Raw genomic sequence first — 25,645 nt, forward strand, 5'->3', positions numbered from 1 at the left:
GTATTGATCTTGACCAATAAAGGGGTGGGTGCCCTGATGGCTGGGCGTGTCCTAGGTGGCCGTTGGCCTTGCTTTGTTTACGCTTTTGGTTTGGGGAACTGTCAGCGGGGTGTCTGGAGCTAGATCAGTTGCTTGAGTGTCTTTCCTTTGTTCCCAGAGATGGGCCATCAATATGTTAATTGACCTACAGTTTCAGTCTCGCCTGGGAGTTGCCTTCTCAATACGCATCCAGACTCTGTGCCTGCTTGCCTTCCTAACATTGTCTATATTTCCCTACAGTCATTGCAATCATCCATTTTGTATTCTGGAAGTGGCCATCCCAGATGGCTACAATGGCCACGAATCCCATCTCAGTTATTTAGACACCGTATTTCATGTCCCTTAAGGAGAACAAATGGAGAGCACAAGGTTGGATGATAAATGCTGCCCTTGCTCGTGACACATGGATCCTGAGAATTAATACATTTTTAAAAATAAAAATTATTCACTGCTGCACACTCCCTATTGATTCTCATTTTCCTTCGCTACCCACAGTCACCAATGCTGCTTCAGCTTTTTCTGTACACAGAAATTCTTGATTGCTACAATTAGTACCTCAAACAACTGATAGTTGCAGCCTCGTTGAATCTGCTCCTGCATGCCAATTATATTGTTAACTTTCCTTGTCCGTCATTAAACGTCCATATGGATACTTATGTCTTGTAGGGCAGCACGGTGGAACAGTGGTTAGCACTGCTGCCTCATCGCACCAAGAACCCGGGTTTGATCCTGGCCCCGGTTCACCGTCCGTGTGGAGTTTGCACATTCTTCCCGTGTCTGTCTCACCCCCACAACCCAAAAAGATGTGCAGGATAGGTGAATTGGCCACGTTAAATTGCCCTTAATGGGAAAAAGAGTATTGGGTACTCTAAATTTATTTTTAAAAAGATAAGCATGTTGTTTTGCACTATCATACAGTCTCCAGTGACTGCTGTTTTCTCTCGCTACTAACCACTACACATCCTAATGAACACTTTCTCCTCATTGTACCTAGTCAATCCTAAACAATGGTGCCTGATCTATTACATGGCTCCTAATAGTTGCGCTATCAACCCCCTCAGGAGACTAGCATTACTAAATGAAAACTCCTGGGATATGAACTGGAAGTTGTGAATTGGATTACTAATTGGCCAGAAAGAAGAAGGTGGGGGCATTTATGGTATTAGGGAAACATGACAAAAGGAACCAGAAATAATTTATTCCAAAAGAGTTTTAATCATGGAAGGAAATGTATTCATTGAGGAAAATAGTGTAATTAGAAAAGCTTAAAGGCAGAATTTTGTGTGTTCCCCAAGTGGATTTGGAGGTGAGGGTGTGAGCATAAAATTGCTTGGACAGTATTTCACCCAGGATCCAGTCTGCCCCAACCCAGACGCAATTTCACGGTTGGCCAGGCAAGTGTCTTGGGTGGGAAAGTCACCCTTTATAAATCCACCCTTTCACCTATGAAGGCCCTTAAATGCCTTTCCCTGCCCAGTCCTCAATTTTTAGGCTGGCAGTAACAATGTGAGTGAGGTGGAACACAGAGAAATAAACTTTCCTCCGTTTTGGGTGGGAACAGTAAGGATGCCGCCCTCCAAAAACCCCCTCAGATTTGGGATGCCCACCTCTTTGGGACCTTGGGAGCTCTGTCTCTTACACCCCCCCCCCCCCTCCCCCGCCCCCCACCCATGCAAGTCTCTTCCCATACCTCCCTTCATCAAATCCCATCAACATTTCTTTCCAATCTTTCCTCCCTCATGTCTATCCAGCTTCTCCTTAAATGCTTCTATGCAGTTTGTCCCAACTATTCCCTCATTCTCACCAGTCTCAAGGTAAAGGTTCTCCTAAATTGCCTATTGGATTTCTTAATGACTGTTCTATACTTATAGCCTCTTGTTTTGGTCTCGCCCACATTTTCAAGCTAAGCATCCTGCCACATGCGGGATCAGCCTGGTTTCCCTTTTCTCACATGTGTTTACTTTGGTTCAGTTCTGATCACTGACAATCAGCGTTCAAGGTGCGGCCTCAGGATGATGGCTACTGATTTAACAACAGAGCTCAGTATCCTGTTTGCTTTAACAGTTAACACTCGGTGCCAGTCTGTTTACCAGCCCAAACTGATCTGGTCAATGTGACACTTAAAATTTGAAAGGATTCAGGATGGCACGGTGGCACAGTAGTTAGCACTGCTGCTTCGAGGCTGACGATCCGGGTTTGATCCTGGCCCGGTTCACCGTCCGTGTGGAGTTTACACATTCTTCCTGTGTCTGTCTCACCCCCACAACCCAAAAAGATGTGCAGGGTAGGTGAATTGGCCACTCTAAATTGCCCTTAATGGGAAAAAAAGAATTGGGTACTCTAAATTTATTTTTTAAAAGATAAGCATGTTGTTTTGCACTATCATACAGTCTCCAGTGACTGCTGTTTTCTCTCACTACTAACCACTACACATCCTAATGAACACTCTCTCCTCATTGCACCTAATCAATCCTAAACAATGGTGCCTGATCTATTACATGGCTCCTAATAGTTGCGCTATAATCCCCCTCAGGAGACTAGCATGACTAAATGAAAACTGGGATATGAACTGGAAGTTGTGAATTGGATTACTAATTGGCCAGAAAGAAGAAAGTGGAGGGCATTTATTAGGGAAACATGAAAAAAGGAACCAGAAATAATTTATTCCAAAACAGTTCTAATCATGGAAGGAAATTTATTCATTGAGGAAAATAGTGTAATTAGAAAAGCTTAAAGGCAGAATTTTGTGCACTCCCCAAGTGGATTTGGAGGTGAAGGTGTGAGTATAAAATGTCTTGGACAGTATTTCACCTGGGATCCAGTCTGCCCCAACCCAGACACAATTTCACGGTTGGCTAGGCAAGTGTCTTGGGTGGGAAACCCACTCTTTATAAATCCACCCTTTCACCTATGAAGGCCCTTAAATGCCTTTTCCTGCCCAGTCCTCAATTTTTAGGCTGGCAGTAACAATGTGAGTGGGGTGGAACCACAGAGAAATAAACTTTCCACCATTTTGGGTGGGAACGGGAAGGATGCCGCCCTCCAAAAACCCCCTCAGATTTGGGATGCCCACCTCTTTGGCACCTTGGGAGCTCTGTCTCTTACCGCCCCCCCCCCCCCCCCCCCCCCACCCCATGCATGTCTCCTCCCATACCTCCCTTCATTAAATCCCATCAACATTTCCTTCCAAACCTTCCTCCCTCATGTCTATCCAGCTTCTCCTTAAATGCTTCTATGCAGTTTGTCCCAACTATTCCCTCATTCTCACCAGTCTCAAGGTAAAGGTTCTCCTAAATTGCCTATTGGATTTCTTTTTTGACTGTTCTATACTTATAGCCTCTTGTTTTGGTCTCGCCCACATTTTCAAGCTAAGCATCCTGCCACATGAGGGATCAGCCTGGTTTCCCTTTTCTCACATGTGTTTACTTTGGTTCAGTTCTGATCACTGACAATCAGCGTTCAAGGTGCGGCCTCAGGATGATGGCTACTGATTTAACAACAGAGCTCAGTATCCTGTTTGCTTTAACAGTTAACACTCGGTGCCAGTCTGTTTACCAGCCCAAACTGATCTGGTCAATGTGACACTAAAAAATTTGAAAGGATTCAGGATGGCACGGTGGCACAGTAGTTAGCACTGCTGCCTCGAGGCTGACGATCCGGGTTTGATCCTGGCCCGGTTCACTGTCCGTGTGGAGTTTACACATTCTTCCTGTGTCTGTCTCACCCCCACAACCCAAAAAGATGTGCAGGGTAGGTGAATTGGCCACTCTAAATTGCCCTTAATGGGAAAAAAAGAATTGGGTACTCTAAATTTATTTTTTAAAAGATAAGCATGTTGTTTTGCACTATCATACAGTCTCCAGTGACTGCTGTTTTCTCTCACTACTAACCACTACACATCCTAATGAACACTTTCTCCTCATTGCACCTAATCAATCCTAAACAATGGTGCCTGATCTATTACATGGCTCCTAATAGTTGCGCTATAATCCCCCTCAGGAGACTAGCATTACTAAATGAAAACTCTTGGGATATGAACTGGAAGTTGTGAATTGGATTACTAATTGGCCAGAAAGAAGAAGGTGGGGGCATTTATGGTATTAGGGAAACATGAAAAAAGGAACCAGAAATAATTTATTCCAAAAGAGTTTTAATCATGGAAGGAAATTTATTCATTGAGGAAAATAGTGTAATTAGAAAAGCTTAAAGGCAGAATTTTGTGTGTTCCCCAAGTGGATTTGGAGGTGAGTGTGTGAGCATAAAATTGCTTGGACAGTATTTCACCCGGGATCCAGTCTGCCCCAACCCAGACGCAATTTCACGGTTGGCCAGGCAAGTGTCTTGGGTGGGAAACCCACTCTTTATAAATCCACCCTTTCACCTATGAAGGCCCTTAAATGCCTTTTCCTGCCCAGTCCTCAATTTCTAGGCTGGCAGTAACAATGTGAGTGGGGTGGAACACAGAGAAATAAACTTTCCTCCATTTTGGGTGGGAATGGGAAGGATACCGCCCTCCAAAAACCCCCTCAGATTTGGGGTGCCCACCTCTTTGGGACCTTGGGAGCTCTGTCTCTTACCTCCCCCCTCCCCCCCCCCCCCCCCCCCCCCCCCCATGCAAGTCTCCTCCCATGCCTCCCTTCATCAAATCCCATCAACATTTCCTTCCAATCTTTCCTCCCTCATGTCTATCCAGCTTCTCCTTAAATGCTTCTATGCAGTTTGTCCCAACTATTCCCTCATTCTCACCAGTCTCAAGGTAAAGATTCTCCTAAATTGAGAAAGGAGCAGTGCTCCGAAAGCTAGTGTTTGAAACAAACATGTTGGACTTTAACCTGGTGTTGTAAGAAAACTCTTTAAACCTTTCAGGCTTGCTGGTGGGGGGTGTGTGTATGCCTGGACCTCGGAGTAGCGGAGAACGACTTGGTGGCAAGTACGTGGGCTCAGGATATCACCCTTGGGATCAGGATGCCTTAGCTGAAATCTCCATGCCTGCATTATTTAATTTAAACTCATCCCCTAGATGTAACTTACAGGCACCTGGTTGTTGAGATTGCTGACTGCTCACAGTATCCTGTGTATGCACTGAGGGCTTCTGGTCACGTAGAAACCCACCGATCCCACCCCTCTGAAAAGCCTCATATCCCAGCATCATCAAAGGGATGGGCGTGTCCATGCTCAATTGCTGATCCAACAGGTGTTGGCGGTCCTCAGTGCACTCCTCAGAAGTGCAGACCCACAGCAGGAGATTATCAGGCCTCACAGTGACAGCTAGCCCACCCCTGAGGATCAGTCGATGTCTCCAAGCCCTGCCTGCCCACCCCTCCCAGATCCCATCTGTTGTATCTGTCTAATTCAGATACTTTCGACCAGTTCATTTATTCAAAGGTTTGACCTAGGTGTCTTTAATAGTGAGGTGAACAAAGGACAAACTCGAGTATGAGTCCAACAATCTTTATTAAATAGAGTTAACCCGTAGATTAATCCACATAGATATCATAGAATTTACAGTGCTGATGGAGGCCATTCGGCCCATCGAATCCGCACCAGCTCTTAGAAAGAGCGCCCTACTTAAGCCCCCACCTCCACCCTATCCCTGTAACCCAGCAACCCCATCTAACCTAAGGGCAATTTATCATGGCCAATCCACCTAACCTGCACATCTTTGGACTGTGGGAGGAAACCGGAGCACCCAGAGGAAACCCACGCAGACACATGGAGAACGTGCAGACTCTGCACAAACAGTGACCCAAGCGGGAATCGAAACTGGGATCCTGGCACTGTTAAGCCATAGTGCTAACCACTATGCTACCGTGCTGCCCACATATATACATACAAGAAACACCAAAGATTCGGTTATACAACCTGCAAAGATGGTCTGGTTGAAGAAAAGGTCTTATTCCTGAGTCCCTCTGGTCCGTTGTCAGGAAGGTAGTTTCTTCCTTCCTTCTCTGGTCAGTCTTCGGATGGACAGGATCAGCTCCCGCATGGAGTCTTTGTACTCTATATGCTCCAGGTGTCTGTTTTCATCCCCTTTTCCTTCGAGCCGTTTTGCCACTTCCTTTGGCCTCCTGCCAATGAGGCCTCAGGAGGGTGTCTTACCACCCAATGGTCCCGTTGATAGGACTCCTGGGACTGCCCCATGTGTCCATTTTTAATAGTGCGGCCTGCACGTATACCTTGCCAAGTAAGTTAAGGCGGCAACTCATGGCTCAGGAGTATGGCTCAATCTCGGCTACAGACATAGACTAGTGCATAGCAATAGGGTGCGATGATAACTTGATGAGCGATTGACATGGCAAGACCAGACATGCCCAGGCAGCCTGTCTGAGTTCTGTATATTTGTACTCAGCCAAGTCTGAATTTCCAGCAGGCCATTTGCTGGAGCTGACTGTAGTTTAATTTAAAGTGCCCAATTCTTTAATTTAGGATATCCAATTTTACCAATGGTCACCACACATCCAACCTACGCCCTGCCAGGAAGCCTGACGAGCTTCCTGTCACAACCTCCACATAACACTGCACACCAGAATCTAGCATGGAGGCAACTGGCTGCACAATGTGACCGTCTCCACCACACAATCAGTTGCCACCCCACTGGCAGGATAGCACAAGGCCCATCCAGTGAGGAGATCCACAGTTGACCACACAAAGAGAAAGGAGCCACAGAGTCTATTGCTAATACTGGTTGTGACAACCACCGGTACCCCTGTTGGCAGCAAAGGGTGATGAACGGAGGAATTGCTGGAGTTTATACAGTGTTGTGATCTGTATATCTGCTAGTATGTAAAGGGCTAACAACTGTATCATAGTGTTAGACAACCACTAGATGGCAGCACTAGATTCATGTATATAAACTGAACTCAGAGGATCTTCCCGCATCTTCAATCCAGGAGTGACTAGACAGCAGAGTGTTAGAGAGATATAGCTTAGTTGGCACGTGTAGTTAAACATAGTTAATGCTTCTTCTGATCTACTTTATCATCAGTTATCGTTGTGAAGAGTGAACAATCTCATTAGTCTTTATATTCATTATTCATTAAATGTTATTTGCTTTATGGACTGGAGGGCTCCGTACCAGAGATGGTCGCAGAGGACCAAACGGGCTTGGTCAAGGGTAGACAGCTCACAGTGAACATCAGGCGGCTGCTGAATGTGATAATGACCCCCCCTCCGGGGAGAGAACACCAGAGGTGATCGTCTCCCTGGACGCAGAAAAGGCCTTCGACAGAGTCGAATGGAAATACCTCCTCGAGGTACTGGAACGGTTTGGGCTAGGAGCAGGGTTCACTGCCTGGGTGAGGCTCCTGTACAACGCTCCCAAAGCAAGTGTCCGAACTAACACCCCCAGCTCTGAATACATCCAGCGTCAGAGAGGAACAAGACAGGGCTGCCCCCTGTACCCACTCTTGTTCGCGCTAGTGATCGAACCCCTGGCGATAGCCCTGTGGGATGCGTAAAGCTGGAAGGGAATCTGAAAACGAGACAGATAGCACAGAGTCTCACTCTATGCAGATGACCTGCTCCTCTATGTCTCAAAGCCACAGGAGGGACTGAAGGCAATACTGCAAATACAGAAAGTTTGGAACCTTCTCGGGCTACAAACTTAACCTGGGCAAAAGCGATACATTCCCAGTGAACCCAAAAGGGAGAGTGACAGAGCTGAAGGGGCTCCCGTATAAAACGGCCCAGAACAGATTCCACTACCTGGGGATCCAGATAGCCAGAGACTGGACACAGATCCTCAAGTGGAACCTGACCAGCCTGGTGGAGGAAGTAAGAAAAGACCTTCAATGGTGGGGCTCACTCCCACTCTCCCTGGCGGGGAGAATGCCGACGATCAAGATGAACGTACTGCCAAGGTTCCTCTTCCTGTTTAGATCCATCCTGATCTTCATTCCCAAGGCCTTTTTCCAAAACATAGACAGGTTAATCATGGCGTTTGTATGGGGTGGGTAAGAACCCGAGAATTCCCAAACTGATGCTGCAAAGTGGGAAAGTCAGAGGGGGGCCAGGCTCTGCTGAACCTACAATACTACCACTGGGCAGCAACGGCAGTAATAGTGAGGGGATGGGTACAAGAACCCGACACAGATTGGGTACAAATGGAGGAGGCATCCTGTAAAGGAACGACCCTCTGGGCCCTGGCTACAGCAACACTCCCATCCCCCTCAATAAAGGTACACAACGAGCCCAGTGGTAGCGGCCACGCTGAGAATGTGGACCCAGTTGAGACAGCACTTCGGGATAACCAAAATGTCCCTTATGGGCCCCATCTGCGGCAATCACAGATTCCCCACAGCCATGCTAGATACCACCTTCAAAAGATGGAGGCGGGATGGGGGCACATTGACGGTCAGGGACTTCTACGTAGGGCGCAGATTGGCGACACTGGACGAACTGACGAGGAAGTGGAAACTATCAAGAGGACAGGAATTGAGACACCTCCAAATAAAGCACTTCCTCCGCAAAGAGACAGTAGGGTACCCCGGGGCCCCAGAAACCAAACTACTAGAGGACCCAATAGGCACAAGCAGCGATAAGGGGGGGGCAATGTGGGAAAATATATGGACAGCTACTGGACAGAGCTCGAACACCACTGGACGGGACCAGACAAAAATGGGAGGACGAACTGGGGACAGAGGTGGGATGGGGACTCTGGAGCGAAGCATTGAGCAGGGTGAACTCCACCTCCTCCTGCGCAGGGCTAAGCCTAATGCGGCTCAAAGTGGTGCACAGAGCGCACCTGACCAGAACCCGAATGAGCAGGTTCTTCCCGGAGGTGGAGGACAAATGTGAGCGGTGCCAGAGGGGCCCGGCCAACCACACCCACATGTTTTGGGCTTGCCCCAAAATTTCTGGGTTCTGGATAGCCTTCTCCGAGGCAATGTCCAAGGTTGTGGGGTGAGGGTGAAGCCATGACCAATAGTGGCAATCTTCGGGGTATCGGAGCAGCCAGAGCTACACACAGGGAAGGGGGCCAACGCCCTCGCTTTCGCTTCCCTAATCGCACGCCGGAGAATCCTGCTCGGCTGGCGATCGGCAGCACCACCCACAGCTGCAAACTGGCTCACTGACCTCTCGGAATTTCTCCACCTGGAGAAGATTAAGTACACCATCCGAGGGTCAGAGGAAGGCTTTCTGGATACTTGGGGGCAGTTTGTCAGCCTGTTCCAAAACCTGTTCGAGGCCTGCAACGAGGAGTAAGCCATGGGAAAAAAAAAGATGAAGAACCAAAGGACTGCGCAACCCCGGGTGGTGGGGGGGGGGGGGGGGGGGGGGGGAGGGGGGAGAAAAATGGGGCAATCACGAGAGAAGAGGAAGGTTGCTGAAACCAATGGGGGGGAGGGGAGGAGGAAGGAGAGGATATCATAGACCGATCCAGAGGGCAGCAAAATAGTTTGTCAAATGAAGGACAAAACAAACCTCTCTGCAAAATAAAGCATATTAGCGCGGGCACGAAAAATGTAATGTATATAAGTAACAACTGTTTATAAATATGAGAAAAGCCAATAAAAAGATTTTTTAAAAATGTTATTTGCTTTAAATTGAAGCCTGATAGTGTCATTGAACTACAACTATCATATAATTCTGGAAGTAAGCAAAGAGTAACGATGTATTACAATCACGTAATATAACATACGGGATGGTTTCCCTGACCAATATGTGAGGGACCAACTAGAGAGCAGTTCATCTTAGACTGGGTACTGTGTAATGAGAAGGGAATCAATCTGGCTGTGCGAGACCCCTTGGGGATGAGCGACCATAACATGATAGAATTCTTCATCAAGGTGGAGAGTGAAGTAGTTGATTCGGAGACTAGACTGCTGAATCTTAATAAAGAAAACTGAAGATATGAGGCGTGAGTTGGCCTTGATAGATTGGGGAGAGTTACTTAAAGGGATGACAGTGGATAGGCAATGGCAAACATTGTAATAACAAAGTAATAGGCAATACTCAAAAGGGTGAAGAGAAAGATTTTTTTATGCAGCGAGCTATTGGGATCTGGAATATGGACTGTGGAAAAGGGATGGAAACAGTGTCAGCAGTAACTTTTAAAAGGGAATTGATAAATACTAGATGGGGGAAATGCAGGGCTATGAGGAAAGAGCAAAAGAAATTAAAATAACTGGATATCTCTTTCAAAGAGCTGACATGTAAAATGGGCCAAATGCCTTCTTTCTCCGCTAGATGGCTCTTATAATTCTTGCTCACTTTTACCGATGCAGCTTTTTATTTTTAGATGTTTTAAATTGAATCAAAATTCTCAAACTCCAGTGGTGGGATTTGAATTTGCATTCTCATAGAATCCCTACAGTACAGAAGGAGGCCATTCAGCCCATCGAATCTGCACCAAACCTTCGGATGAGCACTCTACCCATTGTAGCCATCTGGGATGGCCACTTTCAGAACACAAAATGGATGCTCACAGAGACTCTAGGGAAATGTGGACAATATTAAGCAACAAGCAGGCACAGAGCCTGAATGTATATTTGGGAAGCAGTTACCAGACGGAATCAAAACTCCGGGTCCATTAGCATATTGATGGCCCATCTCCGAGGAACAAAGGACTAACACTCAGGTAGTTGATACTGTCGCAGACACCCTGGCGCCTGTACCCCAACAGAAAGACACAAACAAAGCAAGGCCAACGGCCACCTAAGACACGCCCAGCCATCAGGGCACCCACCCCTTTATTGGACAAGATCGATAACAATGATCGAGAAGCGGCCCAATTAATTGGGACCAAGTTTAAGGCCCGCCCAAAAGTGCTCGAAGCCCCTCCAAGTATAAGAAGGAACCCCCACGAGAGATTCGCTCTCTTGGACTTGGCTCTCAAGCGGAGTGACCCATCCACCGGCATCACCAGAAGCAAGTAAGTTTGAGGTCAATGCTCGCTACCAGATGGACGACCTTAGCTGTTCTCCTGTTACCTCTTCGAACTCAACAGCCTCAGATCCAAACAACGGCCATTGTTCCTCTGACTGAGTGGGCACCCGAAGTTAAGTATAGGCTTTAGCGTTAGAGATAGTTTAGTTTGTCGTATTTTGTGCATGAGTAGATATTACTGTGTGTGTAAATAAATAGTATTGACTTTGAACAAACTAACTGGTGTATTGGCTCTTTGATCGGTATTCGGTTTGAACCTTGTGGCGGTATTGAGAGATACCTGGCGACTCTGAAAGTAAACATAATTAGGATTAAGGAAGGTGACCATATTGACTGCTATATTTATAGCAAGTAAACAGAGCAACACCATGTCCACCCTGCCTTATCCTCATAACCTAACCTGCAAATCCCTGGACACTAAGGGGCAATTTAGCGTGGCCAATCCACCTAATGTGCACATATTTGGTCTTGTGGGAGGAAACCGGAGCACCCGGAGAAAATCCACACAGACCCGGGGAGAGCATGCAAACTCCACACAGACAGTGACCCCAAGGCCGTAATCGAACCCGGGTCCCTGGTGCTGTGAGGCAACAGTGCTAACCACTGTGCCATCGTGCCGCCCCAATCCTCTGGATTATTATCCCAGGTTTTTGGATTACATTTGTCTAGTAACATAACTGTTACACCACATAGTCCAGGTAAAACATGTTTTTTTTAAGCTCAAGGCTCACAGTAATTAAACTCCCCTGCTGCAGTTGTTTCAATGTTGCTACACCGTTTATATCGGGGTGCATAAGTACAGGTTTCCTCCCAGGCTGAAGTCTTTAATTACACGACCAGATGTCATGCACAAGGTGGTCGATGGTATGAGCTCTGAGACCCCACATCAGCCTGACCTTTTGCTATATTTAAGTATGCTTTTTATTGTGCGTTTCCATGCTGTTCACGTGCAAGGATTAAAGCAGAAAAATGTACAAGTGGAATTCCTGATGTGTGATGGGGATGGTGCTGTTACATAATTCAATTGTGCATGTATTTTTTTTGTGCAGTCAAATGCCTGTTCACCCTGTGGTAGTTACTGAGATTAGCAGATCTGACCCAGTTTAATAGAGCATAAGTAACTGAAACCGCACATCAGGAAAGAAAAGAAACCATCAATTATAAATGCTAGAGCTTTCAACTCCAAACAGTGTGCTTTTCACAGGTTAGATTGTGTTTATATTGAGTGTGATTGGGGATGAAATTTTCCGTGCCTTTCCAGTTATGTGACCCATCATCCTACTAAATCTTTACCTCTCATAAACGGGCTGACGCCTCTTGATTGGATTTTATAGAATAGACTCATAGAATGCTGGTGTCACTCCCCATTTCAAACTAATACTAATGAGATTTCAATCTATTATAGACACAGAAAATGCTGGAAAATCCTCAGCAGGTCGGGCAACATCTGTGGAGAGAGAGACAGAACAACGCGTAAATTGTAAATTATAACCGTTTCATCCATTTCTTGTACAGTGTAAAAATGCAAACTTTAATTAAAATATTTATTTTAAAAACCCTCTGCCTTCACACAGATGGTATCTGACCTGCTGGCTATTTTCAGCCTTTTCTGTTATTATTTCAGATTTGCGGTATCGGTGGTATTTTTGCTTTTATTCCAATCCCTCGAAGCTTCATTCTCCCTGCAACTTAGCTCACTCATGGCATCATCTTCCACTCCTGAATCTCTAAACTCCGTAAAGTTTTACTTCCGTCAACAATCCTTTTCTTAATCGGTTGTGTTTTAAAGTTTTCTGTTCTCTAACCACTACCTCTTCTTTCCTACTCTTTCTCACAAACTCAAAAATATCCATGATTCCTAGTTAGTTATTGGTCATAACAATATATTATTTCCACAAAACTGTAACTCGGTGTCAAACACACTGTGCCACAAGCCTGCATGGCTACAGTGTGGAGAATTTCATAGAAAATAGGAGAAGGAGGACCTTTGGCCTTTCGAGCCTGCTCCACAATTCATGATGATCATGGCTAAACATCCAACTCAGTAACCTCTTCCCGTTTTCCCCCCCATATCCTTTCATCCCTTTAGCCTCAAAAGCTATATCCAACGCACCTTGAAAACATAAAGGGGTGGGATTCTCCGCCCCCCAAAGCAGAGTTCCCGCTGCTGGTGGTGGAGAATCGCGCGTCAGGCAAAGAAAAGGATCTGCGCCCATTCCAATGCTCCAGGACCCCGCCGGTGAAAACGAGCTCATGACCCCACCGGTGGGAGGATGCAAATGGATTATTTGAACCTGTTTGCATCTGGTTAACGGGCTGTCCCCCTGATTCCCCTGGCCTCTCCATGATGCTTTGGCCCTCTCGACTGGGATTCAGATGGGCTTGGATTGGTGCACGTATTTTTAAGCATGGACCTCACAATGGGTTAAGGGGTAAGTATGTAACATAGGTACCCCAAAGTCCGTCGGAGGGTCCCCCTCCTCCACAACGTCCCCCATCAGACCACCCATCAAACCCCCCCCCCCTCAGAGACCCCTATCAGATACCCCCATATTACAGACCACACCGCCCCCCCCCATACCTGAGACACCCCCCAATATCAGAAACCAACCCCCCTCCCGCAATCAGTTATTTATGCCTAGAAGCTAATAAGCAGTCCTGGCAGAAACAGTGAAAAATCACTATGTTTACACTAAACTGCCCCTTACACCTGTTGCCTCAGACAGAAGTGTAGAAAGCAGCAGGTATTGATTCATAGAAAGCCAAAACATATCACAAGGCTTTGTTCTGCAAAGCTTCTATTCATTTTGAAAGAGAAATAGCTTTTAGTAGGCTGCAACTTACAGGCAGCCAGGTGTCTGGTTTATTCATTTTCATTTCCCTTCATGCTTGAATGCATCCCAAGTGCTCTGCTGCGAAGCTAACCACAATGTTTATCAAAATCTAGGATATAAGTGCTTTCACTTCCTCTTTTTCTCAGTAGAAAGCACTTAACATTTTTTGGTGTGGAAAGACCCTGTCAATCATAGCCAGATGCGCCCTCATAGAACATAGAACATAGAACAGTACAGCACAGAACAGGCCCTTCGGCCCTCAATGTTGTGCCGAGCCATGATCACCCCTCTCAAACCCAAGTATCCACCCTATACCCGTAACCCAACAACCCCCCCCTTAACCTTTCTTTTATTAGGACACTACGGGCAATTTAGCATGGCCAATCCACCTAACCCGCACATCTTTGGACTGTGGGAGGAAACCGGAGCACCCGGAGGAAACCCACGCACACAGGGGGAGGACGTGCAGACTCCACACAGACAGTGACCCAGCTGGGAATCGAACCTGGGACCCTGGAGCTGTGAAGCATTTATGCTAACCACCATGCTACCCTGCATGTGTGTGTGTTGTTGGGGGAGGGTAGTTAGGATGCTCCTACTTGTTAGCAGGGATGGCAGGATTTGCGTAGTGATGGGGACCAACCTCCGGACATCAGTATCGGGCCACCCACTCAAAATGGCGCCCCGAAAGCGGGATTCGGAACAGAATCCTGGGAGCTTCCCACCATGCATAAATCTGTTCGACAAGGGTGAATGAATCGCTCCTGGACACCCATCCCAGCGCCAGTGCAAACCTGGAGCGATTCCAGTCCTGCGGGAGAAGCAAGGGCTGGATTCTCAGATTGCCGACGGTGAAATAATTTTCGGCGATTGGCTGGATAATCTGTTTTGATGCCGAAATCGTTTTTCAGATGCTCTGCCCCCTCGAAAAAGGCATCATTGCTGAGTACATTGCCTGAGGCTCTCCCTTGATACTGTGCCCAACGCTGCCACAGTTGGGGGGTGGGGGTGGAGCCGTTCCGTTGGCTGGAGTAGATTCGGCGGGGGCTGGGGGGAACTGGTGGGGGGTGGCGAAAGGGGTTACAGGGGGGCACTATCTGGCAGACCGGGTCCGCGTGCGGCCGGCGCCATGTTGTACGGCACAACTGCAGCAGGTCGCCGCCGTGAGCATGCGCGGCCACGGATCCAGTAATTCTCCGTCCGTATCTGCAGGTAAAGCCGGGGGCTTTATGTGGCGCGGCTGCTACCACCCACCCAGATGGAGAATCGGCGCAGGGCCGGTGCCGACTTTCTGGTGGTAAGACTAGACTCATGCTCCGGGCATAGCATCAAAATCAGAGAATCCAGCTCATAGACTCCCAAACGGAGAAAACTGCCTTCATGTTTTTTTAAAAATTTAGAGTACCCAATTATTATTTTTTCAACTGAGGGGCAATTTAGCATGGCCAATCCAACTAACCTGCACATCTTTTGGGTTGTGGGGGTGAATCTGCCAAAATGTTTTGGCCTCAACTGCACTCTGTGTTGGAGAATTCCACAGGTTCGCCACTCTCTGTGTGACAAAACGTTTCCTCATCTCAGTTCTAAATAGTCTACCTCATATCCGCAGACTGTAACCCCCCTGGTTCTGGACTCCCCCACCGTCAGGAACATTTTTTGTTAGAAAATATTTTATTGAGGCATTTATAATTTAAACAATTTTAAACATCAAATTTCAACACAAACACAACAATATAACCAACAAACCCCCCCCCCCCATCTCTTCCATGCTTCCCCTTCCTCCCCCATCCCCCGCCCCACCTGCTGACAGCTTAATTTTTGTCGAAGAAGTCGATGAACGGCTGCCACCTCCAAGCAAACCCCTGCAACGAACCCCTCAAGGCAAATTTAATTTTTTCCGAGTCTGTGAAATCACGCCATGTCGCTAACTCATACCCCCGCCTTCGGGGGCTGAGTCCCTCCACCCTAGTAAGGTCCGTCACCAGGCCACCAGAGAGGCAAAGGCCAGGGTGTCGGCCTCTCTCACCCCTTGGGCCCTTGGGCTTTCTGACGCACCGAGGATTGCCTTCTCTGGACTCTGAACCCCCCTCACTTTTAAGATTTAAAAAAAAATAATTTAGAGTACCAAATACATTTTTTCCAATTAAGGAGCAATTTAGCACGGCCAATCCACCTAGCCTGCACATCTTTGGGTTATGGGGGTGAAACCCACACAAACATGGGGCGGGATTCTCCGACCCCCCTGCCGGGTCGGAGAATCCCCGGGGGGTGGCGTGAATCCTGCTCCGCTCTCCGTCGCCGGCTGCCATATTCTCCAACGCCGGTTTTTGGGCAGGGCGGGGATCACGCCGCGCTGGTTGGGGGCCGTTGGCAGCGGCCCACCGGCAATTCTTCGCGCCCTAATGGGCCGAAAGGCCATCCGTTTTCGGCCGGTCCCGCCAGCGTGAACTGGACGTGGTCCCACACGGCAGGACCTGGCTGGTAGGCCGGCTGGTGCGGTCCTCGTGGGGGAGGGTGCGGGGGGATCCGGTGGCCTGACCCGCGATCGGGGCCCACCGATCTGCAGGCGGGCCTGTGCCGTGGGGGTACTCCTTCCTTCCGCGCCGGCTTCTGTAGGGCTCCGCCATGACCGGCGCAGAGAAGACACTCCCTGCGCATGCGCAAAAATACGCCGGCCGTGTCTGTGCATGTGCGGAACCACGGCGGCGGTTCTGCGCATGCGCTAACTCGCGTCGGCCCTTCGGCACCAGTTGGCGCGGCGCCGACCCCTCCACCGCCGGCCTAGTCACAGGAGGTGTAGAGGATTCCGCAGCTTCCGGTTGGCCCGACGCCGGAGTGGTTCGCGCCGTCCTTGGCGCTGGCATCGGGACAATTCGCCGATTGTGGGAGAATCCCACCCAATGGAGAGAATGTGCAAACTCCACACAGACAGTGACCCAGAGCCGGGATTGAACCTCGGACCTCGGCGCAATGCTAACCACTATGCCACCATGCTGCCCTACTTTTAAGGCCTCAGTACATCCTGAAGTAGTCTGATGTCACCAGATTCGTCCACACGCTCGCCCCTGGTGCCTGGTATAGCAATCGGACCCAATCTACAAATCCCTGCCCAAACCCAACCGCCTCAGGACCTCCCATAAGTATTCCCACTCCACCTGATCAAAGGCCTTCTCTGCGTCCATGGCCACCACCTTAACCTCGCACCCCTCTGGAGCCATCATGATTACATTAAGCAACCTCCTAATGTTGGTCGCCAAGTGCCGTCCCTTAATGAACCCCATCTGTTCCTCCCATATTACCCCTGGGATGCAGTCCTCGATCCTTGTGGCCAGGATCTTCGCCAATAATTTGGCATCCATATTTAACAGGGAGATCGGCCTATACGACCCACAATTCTCCGGATCCTTATCCCATTTTAAAATGAGGGAGATCGATGCCTGTGACAATGTCGGGGGGAATACTCCCCAACTCCTTTGCTTCATTGAACGCCCTTAGCAACAGCGGCCCCAGCACCCCTGAAAACGTCTTATAGAATTCCACCGGGTACCCATCTAATCCCAGGGCCTTACCCGATTGTATCGCCTCCAACCCCTATAACATTTCTACAAGTCCAATTGGGGCCCCGAAGCCCTCCACCAGGTTGAAGCCATCAACCTTTGGGAACTCCAACCATTCCCAGAAACCTCCTCATTCCCTCCTCCCCGGCCGGGGGTCCCGACTTGTACAATTAGCTATAAAACCCCTTAAACATATCTCCATTCACCCCCACAGGGTCCAAGACCGTGTTCCTTTCTGTGTCCTTCACTTTCCCAATCTCTCTCGCCGCCTCCTGCTTCCTCAACTGGTGGGCTAACAATCTACTCGCTTTCTCCCCATACTCATATACCTCCACTTTCACCCTTCGCAACTGCCCGACCCCTTTACCCGTGGATAACAACCCAAATTCCGTTTGCAGCCTCTGGTGTTCCTTTCACCAACCTTCCTCCAGGACCTCTGCTTATCTCCTGTCCACCTGCAGGATTTACTCCACCAGCCTTTCTATCTCCACCCGCTCCGCCTTTTCCCTGTGTGCCTGAATCGAAATAAACTCCCCCCTGACCACTGCTATCAATGCCTCCTGAACCGTACCTCCAAAACTTCCCCCATGTCATTAATCTCAACATACCCCACGGGTGGCCTTCCTCACCCACTCACACACCTCTTCCTCCGCTAACAGTCTCACATCCAGTCTCCATTGCGGGCGCTGCCCCCCCCCCCCCCCCCTCCCCCCCCCGCCGCCTTGCTCACTCATAAATCCACCCAGTGCGGTGGCATGGTCTGACACCACTATTGCCGAATATTCGACATCCACCACGAAAAAAAATCTATTCGGAAGTGCACCTTGTGCATGTGGGAGTAAAACAAACATTATTTTGTCCCGGCATCCCAAATCTCCACGGATCCAACCCCCCCATGTGCTCCATGAATCCCCGAAGCTCCTTAGCTGTAGCTGACACACTCACTGACCTAGAGCTCGATTGGTCCAGTCTCAGATCCAGGACCGTACTAAAATCCCCGCCCATAATCAGCCGATGAGAGTCCCGTGGCAGGATTCTTCGGAAACTGGCGGGATGGGCAACTCCGGCGCGAAGGAGTAGCGTGAATCACACCGTCACCGGCCGTCCCGAAGGTGTGGAATCCTCTGTACTTTCAGGGGTAAGGCCGGCCATGGAGTGGTTTGCGCTGCGCCGGCCGGCACGGAAGGAGCTTGGTGCCACGCCAACTGGCGCCGAAGGACCGCTGCTGGCCGGTGCAGGTTGGCGCATGCGCGGGAGCGCCATCCCACTGCATGCGCAGGGGGGGTTCATCTCCACGCAGGCTATCGCGGACTGTTACACCGGCCGGCGCGGAGGAACATAAGAACATAAGAACATAAGAAATAGGAGCAGGAGTAGGCCATCTGGCCCCTCGAGCCTGCTCCGCCATTCAATGAGATCATGGCTGATCTTTTGTGGACTCAGCTCCACTTTCCGGCCCGAACACCATAACCCTTAATCCCTTTATTCTTCAAAAAACTATCTATCTTTACCTTAAAAACATGTAATGAAGGAGCCTCAACTGCTTCACTGGGCAAGGAATTCCATAGATTCACAACCCTTTGGGTGAAGAAGTTCCTCCTAAACTCAGTTCTAAATCTACTTCCCCTTATTTTGAGGCTATGCCCCCTAGTTCTGCTGTCACCCGCCAGTGGAAACAACCTGCCCGCATCTATCCTATCTCTTCCCTTCATAATTTTAAATGTTTCTATAAGATCCCCCCTCATCCTTCTAAATTCCAACGAGTACAGTCCCAGTCTACTCAACCTCTCCTCATAATCCAACCCCTTCAGCTCTGGGATTAACCTAGTGAATCTCCTCTGCACACCCTCCAGCGCCAGTACGTCCTTTCTCAAGTAAGGAGACCAAAACTGAACACAATACTCCAGGTGTGGCCGCACTAACACCTTATACAATTGCAACATAACCTCCCTAGTCTTAAACTCCATCCCTCTAGCAATGAAGGACAAAATTCCATTTGCCTTCTTAATCACCTGTTGCACTTGTAAACCAACCTTCTGTGACTCATGCACTAGCACACCCAAGTCTCTCTGAACAGCGGCATGCTTTAATATTTTATCGTTTAAATAATAATCCCGTTTGCTGTTATTCCTACCAAAATGGATAACCTCACATTTGTCAACATTGTATTCCATCTGCCAGACCCGAGCCCATTCACTTAACCTATCCAAATCCCTCTGCAGACTTCCAGTATCCTCTGCACTTTTCGCTTTACCACTCATCTTAGTGTCATCTGCAAACTTGGACACATTGCCCTTGGTCCCCAATTCCAAATCATCAATGTAAATTGTGAACAATTGTGGGCCCAACACGGATCCCTGAGGGACACCACTAGCTACTGATTGCCAACCAGAGAAACACCCATTTATCCCAACTCTTTGCTTTCTATTAATTAACCAATCCTCTATCCATGCTACTACTTTACCCTTAATGCCATGCATCTTTATCTTATGCAGCAACCTTTTGTGTGGCACCTTGTCAAAGGCTTTCTGGAAATCCAGATATACCACATCCATCGGCTCCCCGTTATCTACTGCACTGGTAATGTCCTCAAAAAATTCCACTAAATTAGTTAGGCACGACCTGCCTTTTACGAACCCATGCTGCGTCTGCCCAATGGGACAATTTCTATCCAGATGCCTCGCAATTTCTTCCTTGATGATAGATTCCAGCATCTTCCCTATTACCGAAGTTAAACTCACTGGCCTATAATTTCCTGCTTTCTGCCTACCTCCTTTTTTAGAGGAATAGAGCGCTCCCACGGCACAAGCCCGCCCGCGGATCGGTGGGCTCCGATCGCAGGCCAGGCCACCATGGGGGCACCCCCGGGGCCAGATACCCCCGCATCGCCCCGAAGCCGCCCGTGGAACCAGGTCCCGCTGGTCAGTACCTGTTGTAACATACGCCGGCGGGACCGGCCGAAAACGGGCAGCCACTCGGCCCATCGCAGGCCGGAGAATCACGGGGGGGGGGGGGGGGGGGGGGGGGGATGTGCCGCTGCCAACGGCCGCTGACCAGTGTGGTGCGATTCCCGCCCCCGCCAAATCCCCGGCGCCGGAGAATTTGGCAGCCGGCAGGGGTGGGATTCATGCCGCCGCCCGTCGATTCTCCGACCCAGCGAGGGGTCAGAGAATCCCACCCAAAATCTGGACTCTCCCCCAGCACCCACCTCATAACTTCCATGTCTTTAGAAGAATCTTTAGAACAGTACAGCACAGAACAGGCCCTTCGGCCCTCGATGTTGTGCCGAGCAATGATCACCCTACTCAAGCCCACGTATCCGCCCTATACCAGTAACCCAACAACCCCCATTAACCTTATATATTATTTAGGACACTAAGGGCAATTTAGCCTGGCCAATCCACCTAACCCGCACATCTTTGGACTGTGGGAGGAAACCGGAGCACCCGGAGGAAACCCACGCACACACGGGGAGGACGTGCAGACTCCGCACAGACAGTGACCCAGCCGGGAATCGAACCTGGGACCCTGGAGCTGTGAAGCATTGATGCTAACCACCATGCTACCATGCTGTCATCCCAGTTCAGGGCATAGATGTTGACTAACACCACCAAAACCCCCTCCAATTTCCCGCTTACCATAATGTACCTCACCCAGAATCTGCCAGTATATTTCCCACCTCAAACGCCACCCACCTTTCGGACAAAATCTCCACTCCCCTCATCTTAAAATCCAGTTCTGAATGAAACACTTGCCCAACCCAACCCTTCCTCAGCCAAATCCGGTCCCCCACCTTCAGGTGCGTCTCCTGTAACCTGGCCACATCCGCCTTTAATCGTTTTAAGTGTGCGAACACATGGGCCCTCTTGACTGGCCCATTCAATCCTTGCATGTTCCACGTGACTAGCCTGGTCGGGGGGGTATCCTGACCCCCCCCCCCCCTCGCCCTGCCGATCAACCACAGCCCCCTCAGGCCAGCCTCCAGTCTGTGTCCCGCACCTCCCCAGGCCCACCTTCGGGCGCCCACTGTCATCGATCCTCCACGCCTTATAGTTTAAATACCCTTCCCCTCTCATCAGTACTCCACCTCCCCAAGAGCCCCCAGCAACACCCCCTGCCTCCAACCCCCCACTGACCTTCCACTCAACCCCCATTGCACTTCCGTGAACTGGCCCGCCCAGCTCGCCTGGCGGCCCCCACCCATGGCGCCTAGCATCCTACCCCCCACTGATTCCCCCCACCCCCCCCGCCCCTGGCTTGAACATTAGTGCAAACAAACCAAAAACAACCCCTCCCCAACCCAAACAAAGAGACCACCCCCCCCCCCCATCTCTTACCAAAGGACAAAAAGCAAATCTAAAGCCTAAAAAGAAACAAATGGCCCCAAACATAAGTTAGCAACAACATCATAACAGCACCTCCACCAAAGTTCAAAGTCCACCTTCTCCTGCCAGTCCATTGTCATGATAAATTCTATCGCCTCCTCCGCCGATACAAAGTACAATTCCCGGCCTTCATAGGTCACCCACAGACGTGCCGGGTACAGTAGACAAAACTTCACCCCCTTCTTGTAGAGGGTCGCCTTGACCTTGTTGAAGCTTGATCTTCTCTTGGCCAACTCTGCACCCAGGTCATGGTACACTCAAATTTCACTGCCTTCCCAGGGTCGGCGCCTTGTCTGCCTGACACACCTCATAATTTGCTCCTTGTCTTGGAACTGGTGCAGCTCCACCACCATTGCCCTCGGTGGCTCTCTCCCCTGGAGCTTCCTCATTAGCGCCCTGTGCGCTCGATCCACCTTCGGCGGCCATCAAAACACACCATCTCCGAGTAGCTTCTCCACATACATGCCAGCATCAGCTCTTTCACTCCCCTCCAGCAGGCCCACGAACCTTATATTCTGCCTGTTGACTGGTTTTCTAGGTTCTAGACCTTCTCCTGAAGCTGCCTCTGCTGATCGAGCATCAGCCCCATCTCCGCTGCCATCGAGGCAAACTGCTCCTCATGCTCCCCCACCACCTCGCCATCTTCTGGATTGCATGACCCTGGCCGCCATCTTCGTTTCCACGTGGTCAACCACCGCCTTGATCGAATCCACTGCCCGAGCCAGGTCCTCCTGACACTCCTTGGGTGAATTTGTCGTTTAGGAAGCTCATCAGCTGGTCCGTCGACCACTGAGCCGGCATTTACAGTGCAGGAGGCCATTGGGCCCATCGAATCTGCACCGGCACTTGGAAAGTGCACCTTACTTAAGCCCACACCTCCACCCTATCCCTGTGACCTAGTAACCCCACCTTATTATTTTGATGCCCTGCAGGGCATTAAATTAGCTGATCTTTTTTAGAGGAATCTCTGGAGTAAAACTCTAGCGTTCTTACGCCGGCGTGGAGACGTAGTTCCATTTTGGGAGAACCCAGCCCCTTGACCTTTAATGAAATTCACTCTGCTTCCGTTTGTGATGAGCTGAAACGTTTGACTGAATGATCCCTGGGCATTTTACAATACTTCATGTCATAGCTGACAATGCTAGTTGCTTCATTTCTCCATTGTCAGTAACACTTGGCATTGATGTTGTGAATGTTAATGCAGGTTTTACCTGTGTTTTATTTCCTTTAACCTTCAGGCACAATACAGCTCCTGTCACATTCATCTGTGAGATCAGAAATAAGGGCATTCTATAGAAGCTGCTACTTTCTTCCTTTGCTGTTCTATTTACCATTGAAAACAAGAGCAATATTGAAACATTCTCCACTTTCCTGAGAAATATACGATCTGTCACTGCAATGATAAAAGAAAAATATTGAGGTAGAAATTGCACCCATTCCATGGATTTAAATAGGGCCATGAACACAGTTTTAGAAACTGACATCCCCCAGAACAGCTGAAAAATGCCCTCCCCAAAACTGGATTGGATAATTTCTCAGGTTTCTGGGCGGGTGACTAAAGGAGTGGTTAGACCTCCTTGGAGATGGTAACGATGACAACTTTCATTTACACAGCTCCTTTAACATAGCAAAATAATCCAAGGCACTTTATAGGTGTGTTGGCAGACAATATTTGGCACTGAGCCACATTAGGAGATATTAGGACTGGTAATCCAAAAAGCTTGGTTAAATCTGTATGTCCAAGGAACATAAAAGAGGAGAAAATGCAGGGAGGAGAGATTTATGAAGGGTACACTGGAGTTTAAAATGAAAAACAAAATTTGTGTCAATATGGCCTGAAGAATCTAGGGCGGGATTCTCTGATCCTGAGGCTAAGTGTTAACGCCGTCGTAAACTGCGTTGCTTTTCACGATGGCGTCAACATGCCCCTGGGAGCAACGATTCTGACCCCTACAGGAGGCCAGCATGGCACTGGAGTGACCCACGCCGTTCCAGCTGCCAATACCGGCGTCAGGTGGGTGCCGCGGGTCTGCGCACGCGGGGTGGCTTCCTCGTCCATGCCGGCCCTGACGCAACATGACGTCGGGCTAAAGGGGCTTGCACGGAGCAAAAGAGACCCCCGGCCCAAGAGGCCGGCCCGCCGATCGGTAGGCCCTGATCGCGGGCCAGGCCACAGCGGAGACACCCCCCCCGGCCCGGGGTCGGACCCCCCTCCCCCCCCCCAACCTGGCCGCCCCAGATGGATGCACGCCGAGGTCCTGCCGGGTAAGACTACACATGGACGGCGCCGGCAGGACTCGGATTTTGTTTACGGTCGCTCGGCCCATCCCAGACGGAAAATCGCCGGGAGGGGTCGTGTATAGCGCCCCCAACCGGCGCCACGCTTACCACGCCAGTGCCAATGGCGCTGAATGTTTGCTCTCCGGAAAATCGGCGGACCGGCGTCGGGGGGGGGGGGGGGGGGGGTTACACGATTTTGCCCCCGGTCCGCCGATTCTCCGGCCCAGCCTGGGCTGAGAGAATCCCGCCCCTTGCGTTTAGAATTTCTAGCATGGAATGGGAAAGGTTGTTCTACCAACCAAATCCATTACTTGCAGAAATCTTTACATTATTCCATCACAGACCTTTTCCTTAGTAATAGGATTGAAAAGCCTGTTGGTGAAGGCTAAAACAGAGACAAAGAACTTTTCTTCATTCAGATATATTGCCTTGTTCAGTCTCACAGCTCTCCTTCCACTCCATTCAGTGTCCCAGCTATCTCCTATTTATACCTGGCAATTAAGACAATTAATATCCATTACATGTTTCTGTTAGCTGTAGCAATGTAATAGAGTACCCAATTTATTTTTCCCCAATTAAGGGGCAATTTAGTGTGGCCAATCCACCCACCCTGCGCATCTTTGGGTTGTGGGGGTGAGACCCATGCAGGCACGGGGAGAATGTGCAAACTTCACACGGACAGTGACCATGGCCAGGATCGAACCCGGGTCCACGGCGCCGTGAGGCAGCAGTGCTAACCACTGTGCACCGTACAGGTCAAATCTAACTGAATGATAGATCAGGCTCATGTGGCTGAATGGTCTGACTAAGATCACGGACAGGTTAGCTGCCTGTCACACAGGAGGAGTTCATTCGGCCCAATGTTCCTGGGTGAAGCTTTCCAATTAACCCCACTCCCTTGTTTTTTCCCCATAGCCCTGTCACCTTTGTTTGCCTTCAAGTATTTATCCAATTCTCCTTTGAAAGTCACGATTGAATCTGTTTCCTCCAGCTTTTCAGGACATGCATTCCAGATTGTAATAACTTGCTGTGTACAAAATTTTTCTTCAAGTTGCCAATCATCTTAAATCTGTGTCCTCTTCTTACTGACTGTCACTCAAAGCAGTTTTCTTATTTACCCTGTAAAAACCTCCATCACAAAGCAATATTCGGGCCTCGGCTGATAAGTGACAAGCAACAGTAGCACAAAACAAATGTCAGATAATGGCACCTCCAACAAGAGGGAATTTAACCACCTCCCCTTGATATTGAACAGCATTACCATTGTTTTTTTTATATCTTTTTATTGCCATTTTCAAAATTTCTAAACAGTTATGTACATTGTTAGCTGTGTTTATTTTCTGTATTATACAGAAAGGTTTGTCTTGTCCTTCCCTTAATTTCCCCTATTTACATTCTGCCTTCCTCTGGCTCGGCATGTGGTCCCTCCTGCCCCCCCAGCCTGCCCCTCAATGCCCTCCCCCCCCACCCCCCTTGTGTCCCGCTGGTCGGATTTTTGGGGGGCACGTTTCCCTCCCACCTCCTCTTCACTTCCTCCCTCCCCTTCTTTTCTTCCCCTGTCAACTTTGGCTGTGTTTCCCCTGTGATTGGTGGGGGGGTCCCCCTCCCTCCCACGTTGTCCCTTTTGTGTCCCTCCAGCCTTTTCTCCTCTTCCCCTCCCTCC

Source organism: Scyliorhinus canicula, chromosome 1 (genome assembly GCF_902713615.1).
Source record: "Scyliorhinus canicula chromosome 1, sScyCan1.1, whole genome shotgun sequence".
Taxonomy (NCBI): domain Eukaryota; kingdom Metazoa; phylum Chordata; class Chondrichthyes; order Carcharhiniformes; family Scyliorhinidae; genus Scyliorhinus; species Scyliorhinus canicula.